Source organism: Macaca nemestrina, chromosome 7, assembly GCF_043159975.1.
Source record: "Macaca nemestrina isolate mMacNem1 chromosome 7, mMacNem.hap1, whole genome shotgun sequence".
NCBI lineage: Eukaryota > Metazoa > Chordata > Mammalia > Primates > Cercopithecidae > Macaca > Macaca nemestrina.
In genome coordinates, this window is record NC_092131.1 from 142,060,979 (window position 1) to 142,085,061 (window position 24,083).

At 40.2% G+C, this 24,083-nt stretch overlaps 1 pseudogene; it reads left to right on the forward strand.

Moving 5' to 3' along the window:
• Positions 1 to 13,771: 13,771 nt before the first annotated feature.
• On the forward strand, positions 13,772 to 14,651 carry LOC105493053 (mesoderm-specific transcript homolog protein pseudogene; annotated as a pseudogene).
• The last annotated feature ends 9,432 nt before the right edge of the window (positions 14,652 to 24,083 follow it).

The following is a 24,083-nucleotide window of genomic DNA, read 5'->3' on the forward strand; positions in this document are numbered from 1 at the left end:
GGCTAATGAGAATCTGGCAGAGGGGTGGAATGATCCAGGGGCTAGAGGAAAATTTCTAAACCAGGGAGAGGGAATTCTGCCCACCCCTGATGTGGCAGGTCAGCCTCCCAAAGGCAACCTGCACGGTCAACAGATGGTTAGGAGGGCTACATTTGGGATGATGGGAAGCCTGAACTGTTCAGGCTTTCTGCTGCTCTGCAGAATGGTTTGTGGAAGCTGGTATCTCATTTCCTGCTCGCAGTGGCACAGACGGGGCTTCTGGAGGCATCTGGGCCATCAGTGGCAGCTGGTGGGTATCAAGAGTGAGGAAAGGGAAAGAACAAGCTGTGACATCAAGGCTAGAGATGCAAGAATTCCAAATGAAATCCAGTTGAATCTACTTTCCTCTTTTAAAATGAGTTTTTTCTCAATTGGGTCAAATATACAGGAAACAGATTATGAAATGCTATCAATTAGGTCCACCTTCTAGGTCAACAGAAACTTCAAGGCTTAGTGCTACATTTTAATAGCGTAGTGCCTTTTTTTTTTTTTTTTTCCGAATTGTTAGGAATCTTTTCTGTGCTGGCATGCAGAAGACAGAAGGAGAGCAGTTTGAGCAGATGAGAAGGAAATCCATATTGCCAGTAGGAAAAGTTAATAAGCCCTTGGTCTCTTTTTAAATTATTTTCTATTGTTTAGGAGGGAAACTGATCTTTGCTCCTGCTAACATTTTTTTTTTTAACGTCTCTTGCCCGAGGTCATGTACAGTGGCCTCCTTGGGAGAGTCTAACTATGAGCCATTTCTTGCACACTGGCAACGCAGAAGTACTTTTTATTTAAGGTTATTTTATTCCCTTTAATTTATCATTTTGAAATCTACCTCTTTGAAATGAAGCCTCAGATCATAAGAAAAATGAACAAACGTTTATTATTGCTGTGGCTAATTGAGATGGACCCACCCAAATGAACCTACCCTGTCCTTGCCTAAGCAGGGTCCTGTCAGCTGGTGACGGGAAATCAACCACTACCTGTGGAACCTGGTAGCAGCAAAGTGAAAAACACACATCCTGGGGTAATCCTACCACGGTGTTCCAGACTTCTCAGGTAGATCCCTGTCATGTTTTCCAACCTGGGGCATGGTCCCTGCCTTGATGCCATTTGAAAGATAATACGGCCGGACGCGGTGGCTCACGCCTTTAATCCCAGCACTTTGGGAGGCTGAGGAGGGCGGATCATGAGGTCAGGAGATCAAGACCTTCCTGGTTAACACGGTGAAACCCCGTCTCTACTAAAAATACAAAAAATTAGCCGGGCATGGTGGCAGGCGCCTGTAGTCCCAGCTACTCGGGAGGCTGAGGCAGGAGAACGGTGTGAACCCCGGAGGCGGAGCTTGCAGTGAGCTGAGATTGGGCCACTGCACTCCAGCCTGGGTGACAGAGTGAGACTCCATCTCAAAAAAAAAAAAAAAAAAAGAAAGAAAGAAAGAAAGGAAGATAATACATCATGAGGCCATTAAGAGTGAGGTGTGTAAGAGAGAAGTTCATTCCTCTATTAAGGCAGATGTCTTCACTTAGAGGCAATTTTGCTCCCCAGGAGATATTTGGCAATATAGAGAGACATTTTTGGTTGTCACAACTGGGAAGAGAGTGCCAGGTATTCTGCTAGGCATCCCACAATGCATAGGAACACCCCCACAGCAAAGAATTATCCAACCCCAAATGAATCTTCCTCTCAGTGTGGGAACATGAGATCCTTCTGTATCTACAAAGAGACTGTTCTTACCTTAAAAATGTTTTGGAGATATCTTCAGTACCAATTCTCACTCCTCCCTGAACCTTCTAGAGCTCCATGGGGACTTCAGGTGGTTAATGCAGATTCAAATGATTGATTAAGAAACACAGAGAGAGTCTTCCAAACCATTTATCTTGCCCTTGTCCTTAATCTTGATTTGCCCTGTAGGTTACTCGTATCATAAAGACAGTATGAATGACTGTCTCAGTGCCTTTCCTCATTAATGTTGCTAGAAATTGATGAGTAGCTCTCTGGAACTGTGGATTTTTTGGCAAGAATTATAGCTCTTATTTATTTTGGAGGACCCGTGCAGCTTTCTAAGCAAATATATGTAGAAAATTCCCCCCAAAATAAACACTGCAAGTAATTGCCTGATAGATGAAGTTGACATTTTGGCTTTGTGGTTTGCTATGATATGTAAAAATCTAATTTTCTCCATAGAATGATGCCACTGCAAAACTGTGAGTAAATTAGAATCAGTGGTTTACTTAGAATGTGAGTAATAACTTCTGTTATGATGTATCAACATTTATTTACAGTTTCTTAAATCGCCCTAAATCTACTTGGCAAAATGTTAACTAGATGAATAAATATGGCAGCAGAGTGATAGGGACTTCAGTTTTTCCTCTCTGGGTTTATGCGTCAAAAATCTCTTTGAGAATGTACTTGATTGAAGTTTTGAGATCTTTTGTGCACATTTGAACTGACAATAAATAAGTTCATCAGGTTTGTAATAAATTCAAAATTTATCTAAATCAAAGGTTCTTAGTGCTTTACCACCTGATCTGTGAGACAAGAAGCTGACAACAGCCTGGAGGAGTGCTTCTTTTAATGATAAATTTCTACATCTTGGTATTCCCAATCACCATGTAAAGAATTAGAATGTCATAGCAAACAGTCAAAGCATTGGAAAAATCTACCTCTTAGAGATACATTTGCAATGAAAAAAAAAAAAAAGAGGGGTTCAAACTAGATCTAACAATATCTTCAAATAAATAGTTAACAAAAAGTTGCTCATTAACTGTCACCATAAAACAGAAAGCAAGGGCCTTTGCATGTTTTGGTAGTCTGCTTAAGCTCTTAACATCTCAAAATTAATTTGAAACATCTAATAGAAGCTAATTTTTTTAATCCATTTTGAGCTTTATAAAAATGATAATTATAAAGGCCAAGTATCTTGGAGCAATATGCAGTCATTTCTATGGGTTGATTTACAAGTGGGATAAGTTATCTTATGTATCAGTATTTCTTTCCTTTAAATTTATTTTAAGGGCCATATGTGAATAAATATATGGGGATGCTCATCACAGTACTATACATTATAAACAAAAGATTAGAAATAATACAATGTTCAAAATTATGGAACTAAATAAATTTTAGTATACTGTATAATAGAATATCATGTATCCATTAAAAATGATGACTTAAAACAGGACTGACAGAACAATGATGGATTAGTAAGTGAAAACAAAGTGTTACCAACAGCATGTATAATAATATATAGTTTTCGATGTATATAAGTGTGATGGTCAGCCTCTCAGATGGCCTTCTGTGACCCTTACTTCCTTTTCTCCCAACTACCCGTGTCCCCCCGCCCCCTGCCATTGGATAATTTGACCAGTATAACCAACAGCATGTGCAGAAATGATGGATTGTGGCTTCTGAGGCAAAGTATGCATAACATTTTGGCCTTTGAGTCGCTATCTTGAGTCACTCTTTCTGGGGAAAGCCAGCTGCCATGTAAACATGGCTCAAACAACTATGTGGAAAGGTCCATGAAGCAAGGAACTCAGGCCTCCTGCCAACAACCAGCACCAAACCAGAGTGCCCTATGTTGGAAGCAAATCCTCTAGCCCCAGTGAAGCCTTCTGATGACATCTTGACTGTAACTGCATGAGAAGCCTTGAGTAAGAACCACCCAGGTAAGCCACTCCCAAATTCCTGACACACAGAAGCTATGTAAAATAATAAATATTTATTGTTTGAGCCATTAAGTTTTGGGGTAATTTGTTACATGGCAATAGATAATAATTGTATTTTTGAAAAAACATGGAAAATCATATCTCAAAATATTAGCAATGAATATATCTAAGTGGTACAGTGAGATTATAGATTTAATACTTTCCTATACTGCCTTTATGTTTTTTATAAACATATATACTGTCTATGGGGGAAATAAGTCATTTTGAAAAATATTCTTCCTTTTGGGGAAAGAGGTGAAACTGGTCTAGAACTTTGTATCCTGATCAAAGGTTCCAAATACTATGGGTGAACAGTAGTGAGATTAGGGAAAGTGGCTATAATTGCCACCTTCTGGCAAATGTGCCAGAGGATGAAGGGCAGGAAGACAGTTTTGTGTCACTGAAATTAAAAAAACAAGTCTAACAAAGGTTTTACACCATCTTCCCAGCAAGTATAGTGACTGGCTAGTTAAGAGAGCTAAAAAACAGCGGATCTACGGAAACAGTAAAATGGCTGCATAGATACACACACATTTTATATGTCGTGAATGAGTTGGAGTCTTGCCCTTGGATTAAGAGAGAGTAAAGTTGGTCTGCCATGAAGGTAAACAGGGAGCCTACACAGTGGTAGTGGAATGCTAGAATTAATTATCTCACTGTCTGTCATACTGTCTGAAATTCCACCATTAAGATTTCAGTGCTTTGAGCCTTGGGTAGTTTTGTAATCACCCAAAACAGTTCTTCTTGCCCACTGCACAGTTAAAGCCAATTCACTGAGATAGCAGCGTTGCAGTAGAAAAACAGTTTACTAGTCACCAGACCAGCCAAGTGCAGGAATGGGAGATGTTGCTCAAATCCACCTCCTCTAAAGCTTGTAGGCTAGGGTTTAAAGGATAATTTGGCAGGCAGGGGGCTAGGAAATGGGTGCTGCTGATTGGTTGGGGATGAAATCATAGGAGGGTCCAAACTGTCTTCACGTGCTGAGTCAGTTTCTAGGTGGGAGTCAGTTCCTTGGTATGAACCACGGGTCTGGGTGGAGTCAGTTGGTAGTCAGAATGCAAAGGTCCAAAAATATCTTGCATCCAATCTTAGGTTTTGACAATAATGATGTTATCTGTAAGAGCAAATAGGAAATTTACAAATCTTATGACCTCCAGAAGTTATCATTCAACTATGCCTACATTTTAACAAAATTCAGGCCCCTCCCATAATCCTAACCTTATGGCCTTTCACTAGTCTTACAAAGGCAGTCTTGGTCCCTGAGCAAGGAGGGGGTTCGTTCCAGCAAGGGACTGTTGCTATTTTATTTTAAAGTAAACAAAGGCAGTTAGCTCGTGAGATAGAATTAGAACTCAGTCTCCTGCTATGAAGGTTAATTTTATGTGTCAACTTGACTCAAGCAAGATGGAGTCAGGTTAGGTTTCTCTCACTGTTATAATCTGTGCAAAGGCAGTTTCAGTTTTTGGTCCTCAAGGTCACCTGTTTAATGCCAAACACTTCTATCTGGGGTGCATATTATGGAGGACTCTGGCAGCTATGGGACAGTAAGATACTTCAGGAGTGAGATCAGGGGAGGCACTCAAGGGAAGGTGAGGATAACAAAAGAGAGAGAAAATAAACACGGGATTGGAATGCTCCCATGATAAATTGTCAGTTCAGCTTCACTTGTTTTGTTGTTGAGAGAAGTTTTTCTTTAGAGATTAAATATTTCAAAATTTTCTACTGTAAACCAAAAATAGCCACATATGACTTTTTAACAGTATCTCTAGATCAATAAGGCAATAAAGAAATTTCCAAGTAATCATGTAAATAATAGAATGTCACTTTGTTTTTATAAAGGTATTTAAGCTTGATCTCCAATAACCTTATAAAACTCCAAGAAATCACCCTAGTTTCTCTGACCCTGCCTCTATCAGGAGCAGGATTTATCCTTGTATTTCTGTGTGGCTACACTGTACCCCTGAGAGTCCAGTGCTCCCCACACCCAGGAAACAGGTGTCTCTTCAGATGCATTAATGCCATCCCAAATTATAGGGCACACACTAGTTTCTGGTATTTAAATTGATCTGTCACATTCATTCATTTGTATGGTGGTTCCATTTCTCAATGGAACTCCTTCCCTCTAACCAGGATCCTTACATGCCTTTCTCATTTGTCCTCTTTCCACTTTCCCCTGTACTACCTTCCTCCTCACTGATAATCCTCACTAAATTTACTTAGCCCTTTGAGCCAGTGTTGTAATACTTACAGCCATTAAGTGTTAGTGGCAAAGACAGAATTGTAACCCAGTCTCCTGCAATCAAGGTTAATTTTATGTGTCAACTTGACTAGGTTAAGGGATGCTAGATAGTTGGTAACATTATTTCTGGATGTGTCTGCCTGGGTGTTTCTGGAAGAGATCAGCACTTGAATCAGTGGACTATGTAAAGAAGATCACCCTCACCAATGTGGACAGGCACCATCCAATCTTTTGAGGGCCCACATGGAACAAAAAGGCTGAGGAAAGGTGAATTCCCTTTCTCTCTTCTAGAGCTTGAGCATCCCTCTTCTCCTGTCCTCAGACATCAGGGCTTACGGTTCTCAGGCCTTCAGACTCCAGAAATTAGACTGGTGGCCTCCCAAGTTGTGAAGCCTTAGAATTCAGACTGAGTTACCTCACTGGCTTCCCTGGTTCTCCAGCTTGCAGATAGCATGTTGTGGGACGTCTCAGCCTTCATCATCACATGGGCTAATTCCCGTAATAAATCTCTATCTATCTATCTATCTATCTATCTATCTATCTATCTATCTATCTTTTTTTTTTTTTTTTTGAGACAGAGTCTTGCTCTGCCACCCAGGCTGGAGGTGCAGAGGCATGATCTCGGCTCAATGCAAGCTCCACCTTCAGGGTTCCCGCCATTCTCCTGCCTCAGCCTCCCGAGTAGCTGGGACTACAGGTGCCCGCCACCACACCCAGCTAATTTATTTGTATTTTTAGTAGAAGTGGGGTTTCACCGTGTTAGCCAGGATGGTCTCGATCCGCTGACCTCGTGATCCGCCTGCCTCGGCCTCCCAAAGTGCTGGGATTACAGGCATGAGCCACTGCGCCCAGTCCTATCTATCTATCTGTCTGTCTGTCTATCTATCTATCTGTGTCTATACATCTATTCATCCATCTTATTAATTCTGCTTCTCTTGTGATCCCTGACCTCCTGCCTCCCCTTAGCCCAGGGCTGTTTTCTCTTACTTAGTCTGCAATTCTTATGCTCTGCCTGAGTTTATAAAAGCTGGATCGAGGAGTTATACTCTTTTAACTGTGTTTTATCATATGCTCAGGCCTCCCGCAAGCCACTTACCCTCCATTTATTCTCCATCTTGCTGCAAGAATGATCTTTTTTTTTTTTTTTTTTTTTTTTGTTGAGACAGAGTCTTGCTTTGTCACCCAGACTGGAGTGCAGTGGCCGGATCTCAGCTCATTGCAAGCTCCGCCTCCCGGGTTCACGCCATTCTCCTGCCTCAGCCTCCCGAGTAGCTGGGACTACAGACGCCCGCCACCTCGCCCGGCTAGGTTTTTGTTTTTTTTAGTAGAGACGGGGTTTCACCGTGTTAGCCAGGATGGTCTCGATCTCCTGACCTTGTGATCCGCCCGTCTCGGCCTCCCAAAGTGCTGGGATTACAGGCTTGAGCCACCGCGCCCGGCCTAAGAATGATCTTTCCACGCATAAATTTGTCTGTATCAATACCCTGCTGGAAGCTGCTTCATGGATTCCTTGCCCATAGGATGAAGTCCTAGCTCAACAGCAAGTTATAAAAGGCTTTGAACATCTTAGCCCCAGCCCAAGTATATTGGTTATTGCTGTGCTAACAAACTACCTTAAAAATCATGGCTAAAACAAACAACCATTAATTATTATAGCTCAGGTGTCTCTATGTCAGCTGGGGGCTCTAACCTGGGCTTGGCTGGACCACCTTAGCAGGGGCAACTCTGCTTCACATGTTTCACATCCTTCTCCTGGAAGGAGTGGGCTAGCCCAGGCATGTCCTTTACCTGGCAATGGAAGAAACGCAAGAGGGAAAAAGGAAGTGTACAAATCCTCTGGAGACCTAGGTTTGGATCTGACACATTATCACTTCTGCCTTATTCTGTTGGTCAAAGCAAGTCCCATAGCCAAGCCCAGAGCCAGAGAAGGAGGGCTTAGTCAAATTCCATGGCAAAGGATATAGATTCAGAGAAGGATAAAGAATTGAAGCCATAAATGCAATTTGCCATATCAGCTCTGCAATCTTGTCTCCTAACATTTCCTACCTGGAAGATTATAGGACATATGTTCCTAGTACAGTCATTTGCTTTTAGCCCCACAAATTACACTGTTATCATACTTTTCTCATCTGCATGCTTTTGTCCAGTGTTTTTGTTCCAATCTGATAGCTCCTTACACTTCTGTGTACATTGCACCCTAGACAATTAATACCGTCTTATTATTTATTTATTTATTTATTTTTTTTTTTTGAGACGGAGTCTCACTCTGTCGCCCAGGCTGGAGTGCAGTGGTGCCATCTGAGCTCACTGCAAGCTCCACCTCCCAGGACTACAGGCGCCTGCCACCTCGCCCTGCTAGTTTTTTGTATTTTTTTTTTAGTAGAGATGGAGTTTCACCGTGTTAGCCAGGATGGTCTCGATCTCCTGACCTCGTGATCCGCCCGTCTAGGCCTCCTGAAGTGCTGGAATTACAGGCTTGAGCCACCGCGCCCGACCTATTTATTTATTTTTCAGACAGAGTCTTGCTTTGTCACCCAGGCTGGAGTGCAATGGCACGATCTCGGCTCACTGCAATCTCCGTCTCCTGGATTCAAGCAATTCTCCTGCCTCGGCCTCCTGAGTAGCTAGAATTACAGGCGCCCACCACCATGCCCAGCTAACTTTTGTATTTTCAGTAGAGATGGGGTTTTGTCATGTTGACCAGGTTGGTCTTGATCTCCTGACCTCAGGTGATCCACCTGCCTCAGCCTCCCAACGTGCTGGGATTACAGGCATAACCCGCCATGCCCTGCTTACCTTCTTATTTTTTAAGACTCAAGTCAGAGTCATCTCCAGAAAAACCTCTGTGGAGTGCTAAAGTCAGCTTATATGGGCTTGGAAGAGCTAAGGGTTAGCATCTCTCCTCAACTCCTTGTTCAGTGATGACATATTGGAACATTGGAATCAGCACCCATGGGAATATTTACACCACAGAAATTGGCAGCTACAAATCGAGCTTTTTCTCTCTTTCTGAAGATTGTGCTGTTAAAGATTTAGCAGCAGAACACTGAAGCCTCTCTTAACACACTCACCTTTTCAGTCTGTCTTTCTGTTATCCTAAATACGTAGATTCCTTGTGTCATCCTAAATTTCTTCATGTCTTTCCCAACTAGATGGTAAGTCCCAGCAGTCAATTAATGTGTCTTATTGGTCTCAGGATCCTCAGCACTGAGCACGTCAGCACTCAGTGGATATTCAATAAATCTGCATAAAATGAAAGATGTAAACAACCAGCTGTTGTCTGGGCTGAGAAGATGGCCATGAGATATGAAGGTGTCACAAAAAGGTTTGCCTAGGAAAAACAAAAAAAAAAAGGAAACATATCTTTTTTCCTCCAGCCTACCGCGACTTGTTGCATCAAATCTCTAGCAAGTCCCGGAGGGTAATATTCATCCTCTTGAAGGGGGACTGGTGAGTCCTTTAGTATCTGTTGCTACACTGGTGTGGAATTATTTCTTGAAAGATTCAGAAGGTATAACAGAGGGTTTCTTTACAGCATGGTTTGGGAGGTGCATTTTGAGGGAGCAGAGGCAGTGGTATAGTCTGTTGCAACCAGCCTTCCCATACAGAGGAGACTGAGAGTGTAAAATTGGAACTGAGGGCTTCCACTGAAGTGACACAAAAATGATGGACACATCAGAAACGCTGCACTTAACACGGTGAGTCATGGGCATTTCTGCTCTGGACTAGACTGAATGAGAGACATTGAGTTAAAGGCACTTATTGTGGGAGGATAGATTCATAAGTAACCTTTTGGAAGTGCCTTGACCTATTTTTCCTTTTTAAGCTGCACACAGCCTAATTCTAATTTTGAAGAAGAGTTTCTAAAATTTCTGCAGTGTAAGATTAATCCTCAGGGTCTGTGGCATTTTTATGACAGCTTTGACTTTTAAAGTGGCACCAAATTTCATTTGGAAAATGAGCCAACCAAGCATGTCTCTGATAACAAAATGAGCCTTGGTGCTGTTGTTCTGTCACTCCCACTTCTAAGGGAAATGCACATCAGTAATTTGAGATGTGCGAAGGCCTGGTGTCCAGAGCTAGCATGGGGTGAAGTGGGGGACTGTGGGGATGGTGGTGTCTTCCGGAGGAAAAGCAGATTGTTTTTTTTGTTTTTTTTTTGAGACGGAGTCTCGCTGTGTCACCCAGACTGGAGTGCGGTGGCGCGATCTCGGCTTACTGCAACCTCTGCCTCCCGGGTTCAAGCAATTCTCCTGCCTCAGCCTCCCAATTAGCTGGGATTACAGGCATGCGCCACCAAGCCCAGCTAACAGATTGTTTTACAGATCACATGACATCAGTAAATCAGGAGACTGATGTTTAAATACAGGCTGGTAAGTTTGGGGGACGGTGGAGATGTGCTAGTCACTAGGAGTGGAAGGAGCTCTGAGCATTGGCTACTTTTTGTGACTGAGCTTGTTAGAGAGGAGTCTTACACTTTAGAAATTGTGGTTAGAGGCTAAGAAGTCCAGAGTCAGCCTCCGAGTGTCACTGCCCCTAACCTGCTCATGGGCTTTGCCAGCAGTCTCTGGCTGTAATATATGGGATTGGTGATTGCACTGCCGAACTCTGGCAAAACACTCTTAGATCTTGCCATTTGCTTAGGAAAAGAGTCTTTTTTTTTTTTTTTTTTTTTGCAAAAATAGTTGATAATGTACATGTTTCCTCTCAATTATAGCTGATTTTTCTGTGTTTCTGTTTTAAAGTTGGGGTAGAATGAGGGTGGAAAATATAAATCTGTTGCATGAGGAAATGAGTGGGATCTTAAAGAAAGGCATGCATTCCTCTATCCAACAGGGCATTTTTTTTTTAAAAAGTTAAGCACCTTGGTAACTAAAGCCTTTAAAATAGCTAAAAAGGTTATATATTGACTGAATTACTTTAAAGGCTTGGGTTTATTTCTGTGGGCCTGAATTGGTAAGAATTAGAGTATAGAAGTGAGGCTGATCTTTTAGAGTAATATACATCATAATTATAAGTAAATATGTAAAGGCTTAACAACAAGAACAATGACAAAAGACTCAGCAAATAGAAAGATGTTGGATTAATGAGAATAAATTGAACACATATATATAACTGTGCATCCTCCAAAAATCGTTATTAAATATATATTTAATTTATGATATTAAATACACAAGAAAAATAAACCAGCCTGGCTAACATGGCAAAACCCCGTCTCTACTAAAAACACAAAAATTAGCCAGGTGTGGGGGCACATGCCTGTGATCCCAGCTACTCAGGAGGCTGAGGCAGGAGAATCAATTGAACCCGGTGGGGTGGAGGTTGCGGTGAACCAATTGCACCACTACACTCCAGCCTGGATAACAGAGTGAGACCTTGTCTGAAAGAAAAAAAAAAAAGAAGAAGAATAAACCACAAGGACAATGCATATGGGAAAGGAGATGATTGTAGCAACGTGTTGAAGGCTTAAAAGCAGAAGGGCAGTGGTAAATGTATTGGATATCTTTCGTACATCATTTCAATTTTTCCCAGCCTTGGGCGGGACAAGACAGCTGAATGATATCCGTCTGAGAAGCAAAAGGCTGGAAGTTGAACTGGAGAGCAAAGAGAGCTGTCCAGCAACCCAAAAGGGTGGCAGCCTGCTTTAAAGCACATATAAATCTCCCATAGCTAAAACATGAGGGCTGGGCAATAAAGCACAAAGAGATCTTTAGAGTACAGTGCTCATATCCCAAGCCCAGTTGGAGGGAAAGTCCTAATCCCTTCCTCAAAATACTTGTAGCCAAGGTGAGTGAATCTAGCTAAAGCTGCAACCAAGTCCAACTACAGATTAAATTGACTCAGCCTGCTACACTCATGACCCAAAAGAGGTGTGCCCTTTTCTGGAGGTAAATATTAGCACTTAAAATTTTTTTTTCCTTTTTTTTTTTTCATAGAGATGGAGTCTTACTATGTTGTCCAGGCTGGTCTTGAACGCCTAGGCTCAAATGATCCTCCCACCTCAGCCTCCCAAAGTGTTAGGATTATAGCTGCAAGCTACCACGCCTGGCCGATGTTAGCACTTTTTAAGCTACTGTTCTTTAATATACAATTACTAGCATAAAATTAAAATTAAAGAGATATGTGAATAAGTGAGAAGATATGACCTATGGTTAAGAGAGGTCAGTAGAAGCCAACCCAGAGATGATTTTAATGTTGGAATTATCAGACATGGACTTTAAAATAAGTAGAAAAAATATGTTACAGTATCTAGTGAAAAACGTGTGAATAGAGAGGGAATATAAGCAGACAGCTAAAAGCTATTAAAAAGAACCAAATGAAAATCTTACAAATAAAAAATGATATTGGAAGTGAATAATTTATATAATGTGTTTAACAGCAAACTGGACACAGCAAAGGAAAAGAGGGTCAGCAGAAGCACAATACCTGTAGAAGTGCAAAACATACTGAATATTGCCAAGAGAAATAAAAAAGATCTAAATAATAAAGATTATACACATGCACACACACACACACACACACACACACACACACACACACACACACACTTTTTTTTTTTTTTTTTTTGAGACGAAGTCTTGCTGTGTCACCCAGGCTGGAGTGCAGTGGCGCAACCTGGGCTCACCGCAAGCTCCGCCTCCCGGGTTCACGCCATTCTCTTGCCTCAGCCTCCTGAGTAGCTGGGACTACAGGCACCCGCCACCATGCCCGGCTAATTTTTTTTTTTTTTTTTTTTTTTAGTAGAGATGAGGTTTCACCATGTTAGCCAGGATGGTCTCCATCTGCTGACCTCGTGATTCGCCTGCCTCGACCTCCCAAAGTGCTGGGATTACAGGTGTGAGCCACTGTACCCGGCCACAAACTTTTTTTAATGCATTGCACAACTCAATATTGTTGAGATGCTTATTCTTCTTTACCTAATATATACATTAATGATAGATTCAGCACAAATCCAACAAATCCTCTAAGTCTCACCTCTTGCCTCAGCCATAACTGTAGAGGCCAGTTTTGAGCATGCTTGAAACACCTGCATGGAAGTCTAAACTGACAGTGCCTCTCTTAGGCTTCTTTGATGCAAAGTGGTGGGATACCTGGAGGAACCTGGTTGACAACTCACATACAAGTGCCCCGAATCTGTGGCCAACAATATAATGCATTCTTCTATCTCTCTCCTTTCTTGACTCACTCCCATTCCTAAGTCTCAGGATCATACCCACACGTAAACATTTTGTGCATCAGCCTTTGTCTCAGGATCTGCTTTTGAGGAATCCAGACAAGACAATAACTGGTTCAGCAGACTTGAAAAAGTTGATTCTTATGCCAGCAGTGGAAAAATCCAAGAAGAAACTTGTAGCATGGCAATGCCAAAGGGCTCAGAAGTTAATGACACTGGGTACCTCTGGAAGTGGGGTGAAGAAAGGATAAAAACAGAAAGACTTAAAAAAAAAAACAGTTAGATTTGGAATCTCCTTACCAGTTCCATTTATTAGAATGACAGCCTTAGTATCACCGTAGCAGAATTTTTGAGGTTTGTTCTCTCTAGTAAGAGGACTGAGGGCTATGAGACTTTAGGACAATTGAGGATAGAGACTTAGTGAAAATGTACATGCTGAATGTTAAAACTTCTCCTCTCCCTCTTCAGCCCTTTCACTTATTTTGTTTCTAGAATGCTGGCAGTCAGCTTTAGATCCTCTAGACAAGAGATTAGAAGACTCTACGCTAAGAAATCCAACTAGCCAGCATGCACAACTGATTTCCCCAAACATGAAGTCCTGCAGCCCAGGTCTTAACCTGAATCAGGATGAGGGGGTGGTGGGTCGAGGTGGGGCTGTTGAAAGTGCTCCTGCTTGCCACATACCTGCACATCCCACCCGCTCAGCTCTCCCTTGCCCTTCACTCATGGAAGTCTTCAGGCAAGTTTTTCACTTACAAGGGACGGCCTATCTTCTACCGAGACTCTGTGGATGTGGTTGGAAGTCCAGAGATAGTTGTTCTTTTACATGGCTTTCCAACATCCAGCTATGATTGGTACAAGATTTGGGAAGGTCTTACCTTGAGGTTTCATTGAGTAATTGTTCTTGATTTATTAGGCTTTGGCTTCAGTGACAAACTGAGACCATATCACTCACTATTCCATATTTGAGTAGGCCAGCATCCTGGAAGCACTTTTGTGGCATCTGTCTATCAAATGGAGGTATCTTTCCTGAGACTCACTGTCTACTCCTTCTCCAAAAGCTGCGCAAAGGTGGAGTTGTGCTGTCACCCATCCTCACGCAGCTGATGAACTCCTTTGTATTCTCTCAAGGTTTTACACCAGTCTTTGGGCCATATACTCAGCCGTCTGAGAGTGAGCTGTGGGACATGTGGGCCGGGGTCCTCAACAATGACAAGAATTCATCACTGACAGTGTCTTAGAGTACATCAATCAGAGGAAGAAGATTAGAAAGCGCTGGGTGGGAGCTCTTGCCTCTGAAAGTATCTCCATTTATTGTATCTATGGGTCATTGGATCCTGTAAATCCCTATCCAGAGTTTTTGGAGCTGTACAGGAAAATGCTTCTGCGGTCCACAGTGTCAATTCTGGATGACCGCATTAGCCACTATCCACAGCTAGAGGATCCCATGGGCTTCCTGAATGCATATATGGGCATCACCAACTCCTTCTGAGCTGGAAAGAGTAGCTTCCCTCTATTATTTCCCCTATTCCCTTATACACTTTCTTCCTAAGTGTATTCCACTTAGGAGAAACGCCCAAAAGACATCCTAGCCATCAAACACTATTCTCTCACAAAGTCCACTTTACTCAAATTGGTGAACAGTATGTAGGAAGAAGCCAGCATGAGCTCTAACTAAGGCTGACATAATAGTCTGTCTCCCATTTTTTTGACATCTGATCAAATGTACAGACTTGCCTTTGTTTTTGTGTTATTAGGAAATTCTGATGAGCACTACTACTCACTGATGCAGAAAGACGTTCTTTTGCCTGGAAGGCTTTTTAACACTTTGGACTTTTCTGAAGTATTTAGAAGTGCTAATTTCTGGTCCAGCCCCAGTAGGAATTCTACAATGAGAACTGGGCTTCTTTACCTATCTTTGAATGGCTTTTTAAAAGTTCTTTTAAAAGCAACACAGAGCTGAGTCTCCTTTGTCATACCTTTGGATATAGTTTCATCAGCTGTTTTTAATTGTAAACATTTTGTTAAAAGAGATATTGGTTTAAATAATGTAGTGTTCTAAGTATGATTTAGGACCATTATTTACCTACACATTACATATATTTTATAAGGATGCTAAACCAAAATATCCTTACTCTGTCAGAGTAGTGAACTTAATTAAACATGTTTCATTTCTGAATAAATTGAACTGAATCCAAACTATTTACAGAATTTCCTAAAATCACAGGACATTAAGGACCAATAGCACCTGTGCCAGAGATTTACTATTACTAGCTGGGAAGACCAATTCTAACAGCAAATAACAATCTGAGACTCCTCATACCTCAGTGCCTAGAAGCATGTCTCTCTTGAGCTACCGTAGAAGGGAAGAGATTGTTTTGTAGTCCAAATCACACAGAATATACATGGATTCCTTTATGATGACTGCTTAACTTCCCATTGCCTGTGCCAGAGAGGCTTTCTCATGTAGCTGATTAATTCCTGTACGTTACAGACAGGAAAGTTCCAGAAACATTAAGAACAAATTCTGAAAGATCTATGAGCAAATGGTGCTGAATACTTTTTTTTTTAAGCCACATTTTATTGTCTTAGTCAAAGCAGGATTATTAAGTGATTATTTAAAATTCATATTTTTAAAATAGCAACTTCAAGTATAACAACTTTGAAACTGGAATAAGTGTTTATTTTCTATCAATAAAAATGAATTGTGACAAAAAAAAAATCCAACTAGTCTGAGAGAAAAACGTCCTAAAGATACTGGCATCGGGCCTGGTGCAGTGGCTCATGCCTGTAATTCCAGCACTTTGGGAGGCTGAAGTGGGCAGATCACTTGAACATCCCAAAACCCTGTCTCTACTAAAAATACAAAAATTAGCCAGGCATGGTAGCAAACACCTATAATCCCAGCTACTTGGGAGGCTAAGGTAAGAGAATCACTTGAACCCGGGAGACAAGAGGTTGCAGTGAGCCGGGATCACACCACTGCACTCCAGCCTGAGTGACAGAGCAAGACTCTGTCAAAAAAAAAAAAAAGATACTGGCATCAAGGTTTTCCCACATGAATGACTCAGTCAGAATACCACAGTCAGCAGGTCTCACCCATTTAGACAAATTTTCCAATCATTTTTTTAATCCCATTTTTAAATATTAATAAACAGCTATGAACTAGTAAACACCTAAGGAAGCCTATAACATTACAGAAATCAAAACAACTAATAGAAAACAACAAAACTTGGAAGAAGTAGAGACAAAGCAGGAAGATGAAACTTCAGAATTTCAGAAAGAAAAAAGAAACTATTATTAATAGCCTCTGAAATAAAAGGATTCATGAAATGAGAAGAGGTTTTGTGAAAAAACAAACAAAAAAAGGACAAGGAACACTTGTCTTGGTTGTTTGTGCTGCTATAATGGAATAATGAGATTGAGTAATTTACTAAAGAATAGAAATATATTCTCTCATAGTTCTGGTGGCTGGGAAGTCCAAGCTCAAGGTGCTAACAGGCTTGGTGTCTTGGGAGGGCCTGGTCTCCATTTCCAAGATGGGGCCTTGGAGTCTTCATCCTCCAGAGGGGAAGAATGCTGTTCCTCAAATAGCAGAAGAGAGGTGACTCACTCTCAGAAGCTCTTTTTACTCTTTTTATAGAGTAATTAATCCATTCATGAGTGCTCTGCCCATTTGGCCCCATCTCCCAACACTGTTACATTGAGAATTAATTTTCAATATGAGTTTTGGAGGGGACAAAAACATTCCAATCATGACATAACTTTTGAAAATTAAAAGTATAGTGTATAAATAAAATTCAATAGAAAGCTCATAAGATAAAGTTGAGAAAATCTTTCTTAAAATAAAGCAAAAAAACCTTTAAAAATGAAGATGAAATAAATGAGAGAAAATACAAGATTATTATGTTACTTCTCCCTTATTAGATCCTACATTTGAATAATATGAATTCCAGAAAACAGTGGAGGACATGCAGTATATCATTGTGAAATTTCAGAACATAGGATAAAGAAAAAAAATTTATAAGCTTTCAGAGAGGAGAGAGAGAAAAATAAAACAAGCCACATATGAAGAATCAAGGATCAGATTTCACACCACCACCAGACGCTAGAAAACAATCAAGCAATATCTTTTAAAATCCTGAGCAAATATATTTTCCCACTAGATTTCTATACCCAACTAAACTATCAATAAAGAAAGGCTCTAGACCAAAGAAAATTTGGGCTTTCAGGAGCTCACAAAAATTACATCTCATGTACCTTTTCTCAGGAAGCTAGCTAGTAGATAATGTGCTGCACAAAAATAAAAACATATGGAATCCATCATTCTTAGCAAACTATCACAAGAACAGAAAACCAAACACCGCATGTTCTCACTCATAGGTGGGAACTGAACAATGAGATCACTCGGACTCAGGAAGGGGAACATCACACACCGGGGCCTATCATGGGGAGGGGGGAGGGGGGAGGGATTGCATTGGGAGTTATACCTGATGTAAATGACGAGTTGATGGGTGCAGCACAGCAACATGGCACAAGTATACATATGTAACAAACCTGCACGTTATGCACATGTACCCTACAACTTAAAGTATAATAATAATAAATTAAAAAAATAAAATAAAATAAAAGCATGAAGACGTTGGATCCAAGAAGAAAGAAGTCAAAGAAATTCTCAACACTTTGGTGAAATGAATTCCCAGGAATAGAGTGTGAAGTAGGCCTAGAGTGGGGCAGATCAGAAGATGCCAGGAGAGATTAATCCAGGTAAAGAAAACAATAGAACACCCTGGTGTGTCTGAATACAGAGAGGAAATATTTGAGGTTATTAGGGGAAAATAGAGGCTGAACTAGTAACGAATAGAAAACTAAACCAAAAAAGAGGAAAGCATTACTTTAGGAAAAATAAAATTGTGCAAGAAAGGAAAAGTAAAGATAGTATACTATATCATTCGTATCTATAGGTTCAATGCTATGAATAACATTGAAATTGTCATACTAATTTAAACACGGTATTAATCTAAACAGAAGTATGATATAATTACATTGAAGGGATCATGGGACAGAGAGTTTGTGTGAATGTGGGTGGTAGTAATGGTGATGTGGTGGTCTGTGATAAAGGAGTGGGAGATGATGAATAAGAGCTAAATCCTTATTTTCCCTACATGATACCTAAAATTGAAAATTCAGAAGGTGGGAAATACAAGGCTGTTATTTTTATATATGGAGGTAAATAACAAAGAAGCAGCTAAAATAAATGAAAGTGGTTGCTATTGAAAAAGAGAAGACGTGGTGGTCAAGGGTTGAATAGTAGGATGATTTTTTTTGGAATAAGTCTCATAGAATTGTTTGATTCTATAAATTATGTGAAAATCTAATTTTGAAGAAAATAAAAACAAAACTTGAAAATAATTACAGAATTATGGTATACTTATTTTAAAAAAGCAAATGGGTAAATATGGAGTGAGGTTAAATTGGGACGACAGGACTTGTCCTTTTCACCCAGGAAATCACAGACTCAGATGGAATACTGTGAAGAAGAAATCTCGGAGCCTTTGAGGTGGTGGGAGAGGTAGCCCTATATGTGGCATAGTGTTTGTACCTACAGATTCCCACTGTCTAATTTAAATCTAAGTCAGTTCACATACATAATTTAATTTTTGGAAGCAGCATTAAAGTAAGTAAAAAGGAAATAAGAAAATTAATTTTAGTATTGTATTTGATTTAACCCAATATATCATAACGATGATCATCTCAACATCTGATAAGTATAAAAATAATTAACAAGATAGTTTACATTATTTTCTTCATAGTAAGTGTTGGAACTCCACTGTCTGTTTTATACTTAGATACATCTCAATTCAAATGTTAAATTTTCATCAGAAATACCTGATCGATATTTAGATTTTATAAAATTTACAATTGAAAAAGTAGATTCACCTATTCAAGTTGTTCCAAACGTACTTAAAAATTCCCCAATAACTGAATCTTGTACCAAAACATTTTTCCCTTAGTGTTTGCATTTTTATTTCTAAAACTGGTTCATGTTTTTCCTTCAAAGAATCAATTTGACTCTGAGGCAAAACCATACCAATTTTGAAACTACATCTGTCCAAGTTAAATAAATTCATTAACTCTTATATCAACTCAGTAATATTAACATTGATTTTAAAAGAGTATTGCATAAGTTGAAAAGCAATTCTAAATTTATCAATATAAACATAGAGATGCTCACGTTTTTCTTGTAATTTTTGCCGCCAATTTACCTAACAGTTGATTACAATTAAAATATGCATCTCAATTTATGCTTTAAAAAAATGTGTAAAAACATCACTAATTTGCTTTATGAACAATTTATATTTCAATATAAATTATTTTTGCTTTCTGTAGTACTTAAGTTTAGATCATTCATGTGCAATCTGATATAGTTGAGAAACCATAAATCATGCAGCCATTTTTTTTTACTTTAATCATTCTTTCAGTTTCAAGAAAATCTTGAACTGGGGTTACTAGTATTGTAAATCTTTATAAAACTCTCCCACAACTCTTAAGCAGTTAACATTAGTAAAGAGCACACAATCATCAAATACATCATTTTCTATTTCTTTCAATAGTTCCGTACACTCGTGGTTTACAACATGTACATACTGAATGATTTTAACAGCTGTATCCATGATACTTTTCATTAAAAAAAAATTAGCACAAATATTTTCAGTGTGTGTCACACAATGGAGTGAAGCAATAAGGGAAAAATCAGTCTCTTGTTTTAAAATTCTGATGAATCTAGATTTTTGACCTAACATTGCTGGGCCATCATCTGTCTTGTTGATAAAAGTAGTTTTTTTTTTCTTACCTAGTTGAAACTCTTCTTTGACATATCTAAAATATTCAAAGCTGTCTACACATTGAGTTGGTTTTTTTCTTTAGGTCACAGACAACATTTCTAAGTAAATTTGAAAGTGTTTTTAAACACAAATGCAACCAAATGTGTCCAGTATTAACTGGGCACAGTCTCTTATTCTATACGGCATGTCTAAAGCTTAAAAAAGGGCCTTCTCATTTTTCACATTTTGAATCAATTGATCATTGACATTGTTAGTCTTACATTCTACAATCACTTGTTTGATGGCTTACTTCAAATTTTGCTTTGTGAAATTTCTTTTAGTCTTTTCCTCATAATTTTCTAACAAAATTTCCACAACTGAAATGATTTCTTTCACCACCTCTCCATCTAAACATGTGGGTTTGGATTTGGTTTAGTTTGGATTTTTGTGAAAGAATTCAAGCCATTTTATACCTGACCAGTTACAAGATCAGAACCTGTCAAAAATTGCTTAAGACATGTTTGATGGACATTTAATACTGATTGCAAGTGACTAATTTCTTCAATCCTATTTTAGTTGTTGAGAGAAACTTCTTATCAAATTCAATGTGTGTTTGCTTTAAACAGCTTTTAATATTGTCCATGTTTTTCTCCTTTTTTTTTTTTTCTTAAGAGCTTTTTTGTTTGGCTCTGTGGCAGCCAACTGCAATTGCCATATGTTGTGAGATTTGGAACACACCTTCTTCCAGTCTCTTTTATTCTTTACTGTTCGGGTCTTGGGACTAGTTTCTGCATTGCCACTCAATTCCATATCCGTAGGACGCCTTCATTTTAAATTTGAAAATTTGCCCATACTTATTTTTTCTAACTAGAAGCATAATTTAATTATATTATAATTAAAATAAGTATTTCGATTTAATTATCAATTACAGTTTACATAGAAATTGCTATAACTGGAGCTGTCTGCATGAAATATCCAAATGAATGCGTTATAATGTTACATTAGTGCATAGAAGAAAATCATTTGAAGGGAGTCAATCTGTCCACTGACTGCATCAGTGATGTGTTTGTGAATAATACTAGAAACAAGAAACAATGCTGGTGTCCCATACATGCACTACAACATCATAACGATGTCTTACGCAATGCAATGGGTAAGGTGAAATGCTGTCTTATCAAAATAGGATAAAATGGTATTGAAGAGGAAAATAATTTTCACAATTCTTCAGTGTTTAAATTTAATTAAAATTAAATACAATTCAAATTGTAATTCCTCAGCCACGGTAGTCTCATTCAAGTGCTCCATAGTCACATGTGTCTAGTGGCCGCTTTATTGGATGCCAAAACTTGGACTGTAGGAGAATGAGAACCGATTGTTAGGGTGCCAGGCATTTTGTTAGATAGTTGGATCTCAAAGAAAGGATCTCAATTATTCCTCAGAACAGTCCTGTCTATCGTTACCCACATTGTACATGAAAAACCGAGACTCAGTGAGATTTAGTGACTTATCCAAGGCCATACAATTAATCAGTGAAGCAGCTGGAATGCAGCTGTTAGTCTGAACCCAAAGCCCATGCTGTGTGTGCTGTGATGGTGTGGGGCCCCTTGCTTTGGTGTAATCATATACATAACTGAACCAGAAAACAGGATGCTTTTCCCTTATCTCCCTCACGCCTGGATCCCTTTTGAAATTCACAAGTCTCTAGTTGTTTTAACAATCTTGTATGAGTGAAAGTTGGAACAATCAACAAATATATATTGTCCCCTATGGGTCAGGCACTACTCTAGTGAACAAGAAACAAGAGCCTCTGCCTTCATGCAGTTTACTGTCTTAAGCAAAAGGAACAGAAAATGACAAAAAACACTGTCGGTGAGATACTTCTCTCAGAAGTAAACATTGTGAGTTTGTGAGTTTGCTTACAGTGATGCTTTTTTTTTTTTTGAGACGGAGTCTTACTCTGTTGTCCAGGCTGGAGTGCAGTGGTGCGATCTTGGCTCACTGCAAACTCCGCCTCCCAGGTTCACACCATTCTCCTGCCTCAGCCTCCCGAGTCGCTGGGACTACGGGCCCCCGCTACCATGCCTGGCTTATCTTCTGTGTTTTTAGTAGAGATGGGATTTCACCGTGTTAGCCAGGATGGTCTCAATCTCCTGACCTCATGATCTGCCTGCCTTGGCCTCCCAAAGTTCTGGGATTACAGGTGTGAGACACCGCACCCGGCCACGGTGATGCTCTTTTTTTTTTTTTTTTTGAGATGGAGTTTCACTCTTGTTGCCCAGGCTGGAGTGCAATGGCACAATCTCGGCTCACTGCAACCTCCGCCTTCCAGGTTCAACCAATTCTCCTGCCTCAGCCTCCCGAGTAGCTGGGATTAGAGGCGTGCACCACCATGCTCAGCTAATTTTGTATTTTTAGTAGAGACAGGGTTTATCCATGTTGAGGCTGATCTCGAACTCCTGATCTCAGGTGATCTGCCCGCCTCGGTCTCCCAAAGTGCTGGGATTACAGGCGTGAGCCACCGCGCCCCGCCCAGAGCGATGATCTTTATGGTGACACTGCTTTTTGTGATCTTAGGATGGGATAAAATCATCTCAGCATGCAGTAACTCTGCCAAGCGTGGTTGTGCAAATAGGTCCTTAGTAGGCGCTTTTGCTATTGAACATGAAGTTATCATCTCCAATTTTGGGTAATTATTTTCATTCCTGTCCATTTGTCCATTATTATCCTTGGGGGGCTAACATGTTCTAGTCTCTAAGGAGAAATGGGCAACAGGTCAAAGGGACAAATGGTAAAACTAGAAGGGCAATGTCAGGCTGGGCACGGTGGCTTACACCTGTAATCCCAGCATTTTGGGAGGCTGAGGAGGGCAGATCGCCTCAGCTTGGGAGTTTGAGACCAGCCTGGCCAACATGGTGAAACCCCGTCCCTACTCAAAATAGAAAAATTAGCCAGGCATGGTGGTAAGTGCCTGTAATTCCAGCTACTTAGGAGGCTGAGGCAGGAGAATGACTTGAACCTGGGAGGCGGAGGTTGCAACTGCATTCCGGCCTGGGTGACAAGAGCGAAACTCTGTCTGGGAAAAAAAAAAAAAAAAAAAAAAAAAAGAAGAGCAATGTCCTCAGATGAAGAACGTCAGATGGATTAGGAGACTTATTGTTTCCTAATAAGGGAAACACATTCAGAGCACCCCATACTAAGGTACTGATGTGATCAGTAAAACTATGATCTGTAAAAGCAACGTTTCAGACCTATGGTTTCTTTTCGGGCTACTGCACGAAGTTTCCTTTGGGTGGTGCAACCAGCTCTATAAAACTCTACCACCTGTGGTTTAGGATGCAGCTGAGGAGCACCGGGGGCGGCTGGATCTTCCAGGGTAGAGATTTACACGTACAAAAGTTTTTGTTTTTTGTTTTTGTTTGTTTGTGTTTTTCCACTGAGTAAAGTCTCAGGGGAGAGAACCCTTGTAGAATATTTCAGAGTTCAACCAGATCCTTGTACAGTTGGGGAAACCTAAAGTTCAGAGAGTTTAAGTGATTAAAGCCACCCAGCACATTCATTCAGTGAGACTAGGATGTCTACATTTGCTTTCCAGCTAATGAGTTGTGGGTGAGGAGAGGAGGTGGGAGGGAGAATCAGAAGAAGCTAGAGACTGTGGAAAGCTCAGTAAAGGCTAGGGTTTCAAGTCTGCTCCTGTATTTTCGGCTCTCATGTTAGCCAGGTTTCTTCATTCTGCTGAGCTTCAGAATCTCAGCTGTGAAATGGGGATGACATAAACTTCCTAAGGTTTTGGTAAAGACTTGAAGAAATGACGGGCTAATGTGCAAACACCTTGACCTCTTCAAGGTGAGAACTTTCCTTTACTCACTATCTGCAAAGTAGGACTTCCTTTTGTTGGGCTTCAAACCATCTATTTCAAACTTCGAGCTCTCCAGGCTCCAGTATTAAGTTTTCTGGATGGGTAGATCAAATTCTACTGCCCTCCATCTGCTGGCCCCAACCTCCCCAGTGACTCTTTGTGTACCAAGATGTCCCCAGTTCTCCCCAGCATCCTGTTTCTGTGATCATACCCTGTACCCATTTCTCCTTTGTCACCTCTCAGAATCTTGCCCATCCTA